An 11712-nucleotide genomic window follows, 5' to 3' on the forward strand; every position below is an offset into this window, starting at 1 on the left:
GTCTGGATACCAGACTGGAAGGCCGAAAGTTCACAGAACAACACAACGGTGGAACATTCCAGGACCTTAACATTAAAGAAATATTTGGAGACTCCACCCCATGGGCAGGGGAAACAGAAACAGGATTGAACAAATGGGACTCTGTCAAATTAAAAAGCTTCTGTAAATATAAAAGCCCATAAGGATGAACAGGAGCACCAACAAATGAGAAAAGATATTTGCACAACTCACTTTAGATAAGCAGTTGATATCAAACGTCCACAAAGAACCAATACAGCTCAACAAAAAGAAAAAGAACAACCCAGTAAAAACATAGGCAGAAGATATGAGTAGATGGTTGTCCAGAGAAGAGACACACAAGGCCCACAGACATATGTGGAAATGCTCCAACCCACTCATCACCAGAGAAATGCAAATTAAAGCCTCACTGAGATCCCACCTCATGCTTGTGAGAATGGGCTTCATCAATAGAACGAGAGAAGACCAGTGTCAGAGAGGACGTGGAGAGGGGCTCTGTCTGGCGCAGACCAGCAGCCACTCTGGAGAATGGTGCAGGAGTCCTTAATCACATGCAGATGGAGAAGCCACAGGACCCCGAAGTCCCACCCTAGGCATCTGCCCCAAAGGGGCAGTGACACCGATGTGAAGAGGCGTGCGCACACCCCCCCATTCACAGCGCTTCGTTCACAATAGCAGAAACCTGGAAGCAGCACACATGCCCTTGGGCAGATGGCTGGCTGAAAGTCATGGCCACGCACTCCAGGGACTAGGATCACAGGCCGTGAGGAAGCTGACGCCGTGCACTGGGGATAAGGTGCCCGTAGCTGGACAAGAGGAGCCCAGCGAGGCGGGTCAGGAGGGGAGGACGGCTGCTGAGTGGCTTCACGCACACACACACACACACACACACACACACACACACGCACAGGGCAGACGACTGAGCATGTGAGTGTGCAAAGCAGAGTGTCAGCCTCTGGCTGAGACTGTGGGAGAACCAGAGCGCTGATCTGCAGGGTGGGGACACAGACCTTTAGTGACAGGAGTGGTGAAAGAAAAGAAAGGAAGAGGGGGGTCGGGCGGTAGCGCAGCGGGTTAAGTGCAGGTGGCGCAAGGACCGGCGTGAGGATCCCGGTTCGAGCCCCCGGCTCCCCACCTGCAGGGGAGTCGCTTCCCAGGCGGTGAAGCAGGTCTGCAGGTGTCTGTCTTTCCCTCCCCCTCTCTGTCTTCCCCTCCTCTCTCCATGTCTCTCTGTCCTAGCCAACAACAACGACATCAATAATAACTACAACAATAAAACAACAAAGGCAACAAAAGGGAATAAATAAATCAATGTAAAAAAATAAAAAAAAGAAAAGGAAGAAAATGAAGGGAGGGAGGAAGAAAGAGAGAAAGAAAGAGAGAAAGAGAGAAAGAAAGAAAGAGAGAAAGAGAGAGAGAAAGAGAGAGAGAAAGAGAGAGAGAAAGAGAGAAAGAGAGAGAGAAAGAGAGAAAGAAGGAAAGAGAGAGAGGAAGGAAGGGGGGGAGCAAACCACGAGGCTGTTTGTGATGCTGGTCCTGGGGCGTCTCTGTGGCCCCAGGCTGCCACTCAGGACTCTCACGGGACAAGGCAAGCACTCAGCCAGGCAGCTGCCCATCTCCACAGTTCTCCAAAAGTGCTTTAAAGGGCTTGTGTGTAGAAACGATTGTATCTAAAGGATTTTTTTTCCTGTGTAGGAGAAACAGAAAGGAAAAAAAAAAACCTTTCCAGATATGTTTTAAGGAATCTATTATCTATTAAACACCTTCAGCTAAAATGACACTCTCATCTGGAATGAGTTACAACACAACTCCAAAAGGAGCGCTGACAAAGCCATGGAGATAAACACCTTAGACTAGGAAGGAATGTTGTGGACCTAAAAGCCTGAAGAATGGCCCATCCTACTCAAAGCAAACACAGGCTAGCTGAGCAGATGATCTGCAGCTGCACTAAGGTCTGAGCACAGCCAGCATGGCCAGAGTATTCTTTTTTCCTTCCAGAATCTCATGATGCAATTAGGAGAATCAGATCTGGTAGTGTTGCCAGAGACCCAGCGGTAAGAGAATCTCTGGGAACGTGTGCTGAAAACTCTCATTTTTCTAATCACTCAGAAAATGGCATGCTAGCTACTAGCCAGAGAAAAGAAAACTATGTTCTCTCTTCAGTGCTAATTAGTCTGGATCCTGAATTCTCTGTGGACTTTAACCAGCCCAAAATGATTGAGTCAAATCACTGCTGTTCCCAAAACAAAGCAAAACAAACAAACAAACAAAATTCACAAGAGAATGGTCCCCATGTTTGTTCCCTTCTTCCTTTGAAGCTAAGATGGTGAAAAGTACAATGACAAAAATGCTTAGGAAACACATTCATTATTATTTTCATTTCAATTCACTTTGTCAGCATCATTCTGATTACAGTAGCGATCACTTAAAATTGTCATCTTTATAATTGAAAATAATGTAATGACTTTATCTTGATTCTCCTTCCTCCAGCCATTCGTTGGGTTCCACTGCAGCTGATTTTTTTTTTTTTTTTTTTTTTTTCAGATAAATGTGGACAAGCAGGAGGTGGGGATCACTGAGGAGACAGCATCATGGTTCTGCAAAAGACTTTCATTTCTGAGGCTCTGAAGTCCCACGTTCAATCCCGGACACCACCACTAGCCCAAGCTGAGCAGGGCTCAAGTATCAGTGTGTCTGTGTGTCTCTTTCTATCATTAAAATAGACAAAGGGAGAAAGGAGGAGAAACCTCAGCACTGACAAGTTCTCTGATGCACGAGGACATGTCCAGGCCTGGGGGCCCACAGGGTAAAGCGGCCACCTCCCTGGGAGCAGGTGCGGACGGCAGGTGCTCCGAGGGCAAAGGGACCTCACAGCTGAGGGCCTGAGCTGCAGATGCTTCCCACAGAGACATGAGAAACCGGCCCACGTGTCCACGACTGAACTGTGAACCACTGATCCCACAATGAAGAGATACTGAAAATGTTAACGGAGCTGGGCGGTAGCACAGCGTGTGAAGTGCAGGGGGTGCAAAGCGCAAGAACCAGCCTAAGGATCCCGGTTCGAGCCCCCGGCTCCCCACCTGCAGGGGAATCGCTTCCCAGGCGGTGAAGCAGGTCTGCAGGTGTCTGTCTTTCTCTCCCCCTCTCTGTCTTCCCCTTCTCTCTCCATTTCTCTGTCCTATCCAACAACAATAATAGCTATGACAACAATAACAACTACAACAAGGGCAACAAAATGGAGGAGTAACGTTACTCCTCCAGGAGTAACGGATTCATAGTGCAGGCACCAAACCCCAGCAATAACCCTGGAGGCAAAAATAAGTAAGTGTGTATTAAGACCCTGTATTCTAAAAATGCTGGGTTGCTAGAAAAGTCACAATGCATTTTCCCATAGAAAAACATAAGGTGAGGGTGACAGCATCATGGTTTACGCAGAGACACTCCTACCTGAGGCTCCTAAGTCCCAGGTTCGATCCCCTGTACCACCATAAGCCATAGCTGAGCAGTGCTCTGGTAAAAATAAAATAAAAGAAACTATATATATTAAAAGGGGATGGGAGGTGGCACACACCGGTTGAGCGTACCTGTTACAGTGTGAAAGGACCAGGGTTTGAGCACCCAGTTCCCACCTTCAGGGGGAATGTTTCTGAGCGGGGGGGCAGTTCTCTCTCTGTCTCTCTATTCTCTCTATCTCCCCCTTTCCCTCCCGCTTTCTGGCTGCTTCTAGCCAATAAAGATAATTTCTTAAAAAAAATAAATAATAAAACAAAAAGGGAAGAAAAAAATAGAAAATCACTTTTTCATGACTTTTCTGACAACCCAACAGTGAGAATGTGCGAAGACCCCTGTGAGCAAGGAGCGCTGAAGTTCCTGATGAACGGGGGCGAGAGAGGAGCTGGCAAGGGCCAGAGGCAGGGCACTCGGCAGGCTCTCACACTGGGGGCAGCGCACAACCCACCTGCAACTTCAAGAGAACTCTTGTTCTGTTGAGCTGTGTTCCGGGCAGGATTCTGAGGGCTTCAAACGTGAACGTCAGAGATCAGGATGCGAGTCTGAAAACCAAAATCTCAGTGAAATTGGTTTTCAAAATCGGAAGGCCTAGATTCCCTACGAAATCATCTACTGTCGTACTGGGTGGCAACAAAAATATATCACATGGTGCAGGGGAGAGTGTAGAGTGGTTCTCCAAAGAGACTCTCTTGCCTGTGGCTTCAAAGTCCCAGGCTCGATCCCCTGTACCACCATAAGCCAGAGCTGAGCACAGCTCTGGTAAAAAAATTTTTAAAAATTTTTAAAGGGGGGAGGGGTTCTGGCAGTAGCACAGCGGGTTGAGCGCATCTGGTGTGAAGCTCAAGGACCCTCCTAAGGATCCCAGTTCGAGTCCCCGGCTCCCCACCTGCAGGGGGGTCACTTCACAGGCAGTGAAGCAGGTCTGCGGGTGTCTGTCTTTCTCCCCCCCTTCTCTCTCGATTTCCCTCTGTTCTATCCAACAACAACAGAAGTAAAAACAATAACAAAAACAGAAAAGGGAATAGCCTCCAGGAGCAGTGGATTCATACTGCAGGCACCAAGACCCAGCAATAGCCCTGGAAGCAAATATATAAATATATATATAATATTTTAAAAATATATCATACACTTCACTATGCTGTATGTATCAGAAACTATCCTATCCTATGTGTGTATGTTTATGTGTTAGTGTGCTGAGTGTGTGTGTGTGTGTGTTCCTCCCAACACTAAGACAGGCTTTTTTTTCAAATGTTTATTTATTTATTTATTTATTTATTCCCTTTTGTTGCCCTTGTTGTTTTATTGTTGTAGTTATTATTGATGTTGTCGTTGTTGGATAGGACAGAGAGAAATGGAGAGAGGAGGGGAAGACAGAGAGGGGGAGAGAAAGACAGACACCTGCAGACCTGCTTCACCGCCTGTGAAGCGACTCCCCCTGCAGGTGGGGAGCCGGGGGGCTCGAACCGGGATCCTTCACGCTGGTCCTTGTGCTTTGCACCACCTGCGCTTAACCTGCTGCTACCGCCCGACTCCCTAAGACAGGCTTTTTAAGGGGTTCTGATTGGGCAGGGGAACACATACTGACCGACTATGGGCCCCTGAGACAGGACTGCAGGAGAAAGAATCTCTCCTCCCCCAGCCCCCACAGCTTCTGCGAGGAGTGGCCGCCCCTCAGTACATCACAGACTCAGGGGCCCAGGGCAGCCTGTGAAGAAAGGGCCTAAGGCAGGTGGGGGAACCCTCTGGCCCTGTGTGTTCCCCCTTCTGACAGGAAGTCCACTGATTTAAAGGGCCACCGGGATGGAAGAAGTAAGCACGTCATCTGACCCTGGGCTTGCTGGGCCTCCATCCTTACTGCCACGGCAATCGCCTCTCACCCACTTCGGAACCCAGGATTCAGCAGGAAAAGACATGGACAGACCCCCACTGGCAGCAGGTAAATCCCCGTGCGGAGCAAGACCCGATCGCTCTACTTATTTTCTAGAAATAATGAGTTTCCCTACTCCTCACAGCTCGCAAAATAGCCAGCCTGTTTATTCACAATGTAGGCTGTATCTCTCTGGGGGAAAAAAAAAAAAAAAAACAGTCTCAGGTCAGTGAGGAATATGACCCTGCTGCGGATTTATTCAACTAGCTTTGATCTCTATTTTTTATGCCTTGTTCTTTCAGTCCCAGTGTAAGATCATTATAGTCATCAGAAGAAATGTTTTGCACAAAAGGCAGACAAAGGATTTTCAATGGAGTCCAAAGTGTTCAATGGAAAGTGGGATGACTCCTACGTTCCCAATGAACAAAAATATGCGCTCGTATCGCTATGCAAACCACACATTTCAATAGCAACCCCGACTTTTAAATTTTTATTTTCTTCAAGTAGCTTGCAGGCAAATAGTTGGGCTAGAGATAATAGGACCCAGGAATGCAAAGACAGAATAGGAAAATCACTATATCTGTGTTCGAGTGATTGTACATGAAATCTGTCGCTGTCAATTTTGAACGAGGTCCAGTTCCCTACTAAAATTATAATTTATATCAGGTATCTCCTAAGTCAATTTGATTTATTTTTACATGTCTATACCTAAAACTGATGCAGCTGATGAATCACCATTTGTCTATACAGCTGTGATACATGAGGCTATAAACCAATTGCCATTTGAGACGTCAGCTGTCGTATCTGGGCCTGAGTCTGTGTGTTGAGGAAGTGGGGAATACAGAGTCGTGCAGAGCACACATCCTCAAAGTGCATTTCCATGCTAAGTCTCGTGATTCAACACAGCAAAGGAAATCGTCGAAAACACTGACTTGGAGAAGCAGAACCCGGACGCTCAAATACAAGTTTGAAGACTGTGTATATTTCCTCAGTAAAGACAAGATATGACCAGACAAACTTACATTCCCAAGTCAATTGCGGCCATGGCATTAGGTAATTAAATAAAGCAAGTACTTGTACATTGTGATTCATAATTTTCTCTGTAGCCAGCAACAAAAATATCCTCAAAATATCGAAAAGCGCATAAGTAATTTTTGAAAGAACATCAGACGGCAGCAAAAAGAATTAAAACCAGGGCTGGGAGGTGGCGCACCTGGTTGGGCGTATATCTCACAGCGCACAAGGGCCCAGGTTTGTGCCCCTGGCCCCAACCTGCAGGGGGAAAGCTTTACGAGTGGTGAAGCAGGTCTGCAGGTGTCTCTCCTCTCCTCTCTCTCTCCCCCTCCAACTCTCAATTTCTGGCTGTCTCCATCCAATAAATAAATAAAGATAATAAAAGAATTTTAAAAAGTATTGAAACCTAGACATAAACCAAACCTAGCAAAGGAGGTGGAAGACCTTTCTACTGAACCCGTGAGGCTCTCCTCAATGAAGCAGGAATAGAAAAAATTGAAAAGACAGCCAGTGTCCGTGTTTTAGAAGTATTTCCATGGTCAAGATGACTGTCTACCCAGAGTCGGATACAGATTTAACAAAATCCCTACCAAGGACCCATATATATATTTTTTTTCAAGAGAAGAGAACAAGAGAATAAAAATTTAGCTAGAGACAGAAGATGTCTAGGACAGACAAAACAATCCAGAGGGGAAAGAGAAAGAACGGAGACATCACACTTACCGATCTCAAACATACTACAGACACTAAAATCAAAACAGCCTCTCTGGTACTGGGACCAGAATAGATACATGGACCAGTGAGACAGAATCCAGACATCAGTCCGCATTCCTACAGCCACCTCAAGTTTGAGAAGGGCCCCCAAGACATCCTGTGGACAAAGGAGAACCAACTCACCTCACGTGCAGGGGAAAGCTTCGGAAGTGGTGAAGCAGGGCTGCAGGTCTCCTCTCTCTCTCTCTCTCTCTCTCTCTCTCCCTTCCCTCTTGATTCCTGGCTGTCTCTATCCAATAATAAATAAAGACAATTATTTTTAAATGGGGGGGGGGGCAAAGCCTTCTCTAAAGACGATCCAAAGGGCCAACAGACGTGAAAAAAAATGTTCAAAGTCACTGAAGATAGAGAAATGCAAATAAAATAACAGTGAGCTACCACTTAAAAAATGTGAGAATGTCTTTCCCACATTAGAAAAGACAGAAACGCCAACAACTGGAGTGGTGTGGAGTGGGGGAGAGGGACTGTCCCACATTCTGGGGGTGGACTATACAATTAAAATAAAATAAATCAAACAGCAGTCTGGAGAGTCACCAGAACTCTAGAAACAGACCTGCCTTATGCTCCAGCAATTCTTCTCATAGGGGTTTACCCAGCGAAATCAAACATACTTGCCCAGAAAGACCTAGACACATGAATGCTCACAACAGCAGCATTTGTAATAGCCCAAACTTGGAAGCATCTCAGACGCCCAATGACAGACGAGTGGCTAAGGAAGTTATGGTACATATAAACGATGGAGTAGTATGCAGCTCTTAAAAATGATGAGGTATTCCCTTTGTAATAGAAAGGTCAGAACTCAGACATCATGTTGAATGAGACAAGCCAGAAAAAAAAGACCCATAACAAAGTATCTCACTTACAGGGGAAACTTAAGGACAAAGAACGAACGGTAAGGAAAATATAAGGGGAAGCCTTTATATATACTTACAGGGGGTGGCCTGCTGCACCAAAGAAGAGAGGATTCTGGGGAGTCAGAGAAGGGACAGGATGAAGGGACGTTGGGGTCCTGTTGTGTCTGCTAGATGCCATTCGAGGGGAGATGAGAGGCTGTGTCTGTGTGTTGGAGACTAGACTGTGAGGGGGCTCGGCGGGGGTTCACCTGCTTAAGTGCAAGGACCACACAATGGTCTGGGTTCCAGCCACCAGCTCCCCATCTGCAGGGGGAAGCTTTGCAGGCAGTGAAGCAGGTCTGTAGGCGTCAGTCTCTCCCTCTCCCTCTTCTTCTCTCCCTCCCCTCCCCCTCCTTCTCTCCCTCTCCCTCTTCCCCTCCTTCCCCCTCCCTCTCCCTCCCTTGCCCTTTCCCTCTCTATCCCTCTCCCTCCCCCTCCCTCCCTCTCTCTCCCTCTCCCTCTCCCTCTCTCCACTCCCCTCCCAATTTCTCTCTGCCGTATCTAATACAATTTTAAAAAGTCCACCAGGAACAGTGCATTTGTAGTGCCTACACTGAGCCCCAGAGATAATCCTGGTGACAGGAAAAATACTATACTGTAAACCAATGTCTATTTGGTAATGGTTTTGCATGTGTTGCTTCAGTTCAGAGATTTGTATGCAACAAAATAGAAAAAAAATAAAAAGAAACTAACAACTTGTATCAACACAGCCAACACCTAATTTCCAGCATTCCTTGGCTTCGGTGTATATGACGATGTCAGTCAACCCATATCTTCCCCTACAAGTGAAGGGCAGGCCCCTGCTCCCTCCTCCATTGCTGACACTGTGGTCTATTTACATAATCACTGTTTTACCTGAAAGATCCCCACCACGTTATCCCCTCGGGGTATTGCTAATTCCCGCCAGTTAAAACCATCGCAACAGTTGCTAAGGATGCTTCTACCTTCCCAGCATGCCTTTTGCCTCTCTCCATTCCCTTTCCTAGCCATTTCCTTTTCCAACTTGCCACTTCCAATTTTTATCGCATAAAACCCACTTCTGTTCCTGGTTTTGCTCTCTTTTCTCTCCCACATCCCAACCTGGAGAAGGGCTGGCATGCAAAGTGGGAGGCAGCCATTGCGGTTTGGTGCCACGTGGCCTAACCCGCTGTGCTCACACCCGACTTTGGGGCTCCCTCATCAATAAAGAATTGCATTCCCTCTCCTCCAGAGTTCCTGGTCTCTCTCCTGAGTCGCTGAGTAAGCAGCAGCCCAGGTTGGCTCCAGTTGAGTTCTCTCCAACCCAAAGAGCACGTGCCCAGGAAGAAACACCCTCACACTAGCCCAGCATGCAAGCCATTCAGAGAGCACTGGGCTGGACTGCTAACTGTGGTCTGCTGTGCCTCAGGACTCTAAAATGACCAGATAGCACGGTTAAAACTCTAGACTCACCGAATAATAGCTTGCTACTTCTCTTCCCTGTATGACCACACAAACTAGCAATCCCAGGCAAATCAAGGTCTTCAAGAGGGATGGCCTCTGAGAACACTGCAAAGCTCTAAGAATCACTAGCCTTGCAGCACATGCACCTGGCCAGGTGCACCACCCCCTGGCCCCTGGGAGATCAGACAGAAAGGGAACAATGAGTATGGCAGGATCTCACTCACAGACAGAAGTTGAGAAATAAGAACAAAAAGGGGGGGAGGCATGACTTGGACCAGAGTCACTGTACTGCACAAAGTAATAGACTCTGGGGTGGGGGGATGGGGTGTGGGGTGTGGGCGGTTCAGGTCCTGGGACATGATGGCAGAGCAAAGTCAAGATGCGGTTAGAGTGTTATGTGGAAACTGAGACATGTGACACATGTAGAAACTCCTGTATTTTACTGTTGACAGTTGATTAAACCATTAATCCCCCCATAAAGGAAAAAAAAAGAATGAATAAATAAGAAAAGGGGGGAAGTAGAGTAATAGCACTCCTTGTTTTAGAATCATAATGACAGCTAGACCAGGAGCTAGCTTGATCACTGCCCAAGGTACGGAAAACAGCCCGAGCGTTTGTCAACAGATCAATCAGTAAGGAAAAAGCATATAGTGGACGCTATTCGATCTTTACAAAGCATGTTTTTCTGCGCGGCAAATGGGAGACCTGGACGAGATCATGCTCAGGAAAGTCTACCTGGACGAGATCATGCCCAGGGAAGTCTACCTGGATGAGGTCATCCAAGGGAGGTCTACCTGGATGAGATTATGCCCAGGGACGTGTACCTGGATGAGATCATGCCCAGGGAAGTCTACCTGGACAAGATCATGCCCAGGGAAGTCTACCTGGATGAGATCATGCCCAGGGACGTCTACCTGGACGAGGACATGCCCAGGGAAGTCTACCTGGACGAGATCATGCCCAGGGAAGTCTACCTGGATGAGATCATGCCCAGGGAAGTCTACCTGGAAGAGGTCATCCCAGGGAAGTCTACCTGGATAAGGACATGCCCAGGGAAGTCTACCTGGATGAGATCATGTCCAGGGAGGTCTACCTGGATGAGATCATGCCCAGGGAGGTCTACCTGGACGAGATCATGCCCAAGGAAGTCTACTGGATGAGATCATGCCCAGGGAAGTCTACCTGGACGAGATCATGCCCAGGGAAGTCTACCTGGATGAGGTCATCCCAGGGAGGTCTACCTGGACGAGGTCATGCCCAGGGAGGTCTACCTGGACGAGGTCATCCAAGGGAGGTCTACCTGGACGAGATCATGCCCAGGGAAGTCTACCTGGATGAGATCATGCCCGGGGAAGTCTACCTGGACGAGGTCATCCCAGGGAAGTCTACCTGGATGAGGACATGCCCAGGGAAGTCTACCTGGATGAGATCATGTCCAGGGAGGTCTACCTGGATGAGATCATGTCCAGGGAGGTCTACCTGGACGAGATCATGCCCAGGGAAGTCTACTGGACGAGATCATGCCCAGGGAAGTCTACCTGCCACAGGATGACTGTGGGGCTCACCTGGGCTTCCCATGACACTCACATCTGCAGAGCCACTGAGCACAAGCCAGCTTGTCAGTGCTGCAGTGCTGACAGACATGTTTTCAGGAAGTGTGTAAGGGTCCAGTTCAAGCCTATCCTCACCAGGTGAAGAAGGGTTCAGTGCTGTGCAGTCTCTCTGTGTCTCTTGCTCTGTCCTACTGTCTAAAAAAGTCATCCTGGATAGGTGGAGCCTCAGTGACCCCCCAAAAAAGGAAAAAAAAAGAAAACCAATCCACTTCTTCACACATCATTGAATTACTAATAAAATATCATTATGAGGGAGTCGGGCAGTAGTGCAGCGGGTTAAGTGCAGGTGGCACAAAGCACAAGGTCCAGCGTAAGGATCCAAGTTCAAGCCCCCGGCTCTCCACCTGCAGGGGAGTCGCTTCACAGGCAGTGAAGCAGGTGTGCAGGTGTCTGTCTTTCTCTCCCCCTCTCTGTCTTCCCCTCCTCTCTCCATTTCTCTCTGTCCTATCTAACAATGACGACATCAACAACAATAGTAACTATAACAATAAAACTATAATGGCAACAAAAGGGAAAATAAATAAATATTTAAAATAATAATAATGAAATTTTTTTTTTCAGTACCAGTCCCTGGATGAGTTCATGGAAGAGCTGAAAAATA

This window comes from Erinaceus europaeus, chromosome 16 (assembly GCF_950295315.1).
Source record: "Erinaceus europaeus chromosome 16, mEriEur2.1, whole genome shotgun sequence".
NCBI lineage: Eukaryota > Metazoa > Chordata > Mammalia > Eulipotyphla > Erinaceidae > Erinaceus > Erinaceus europaeus.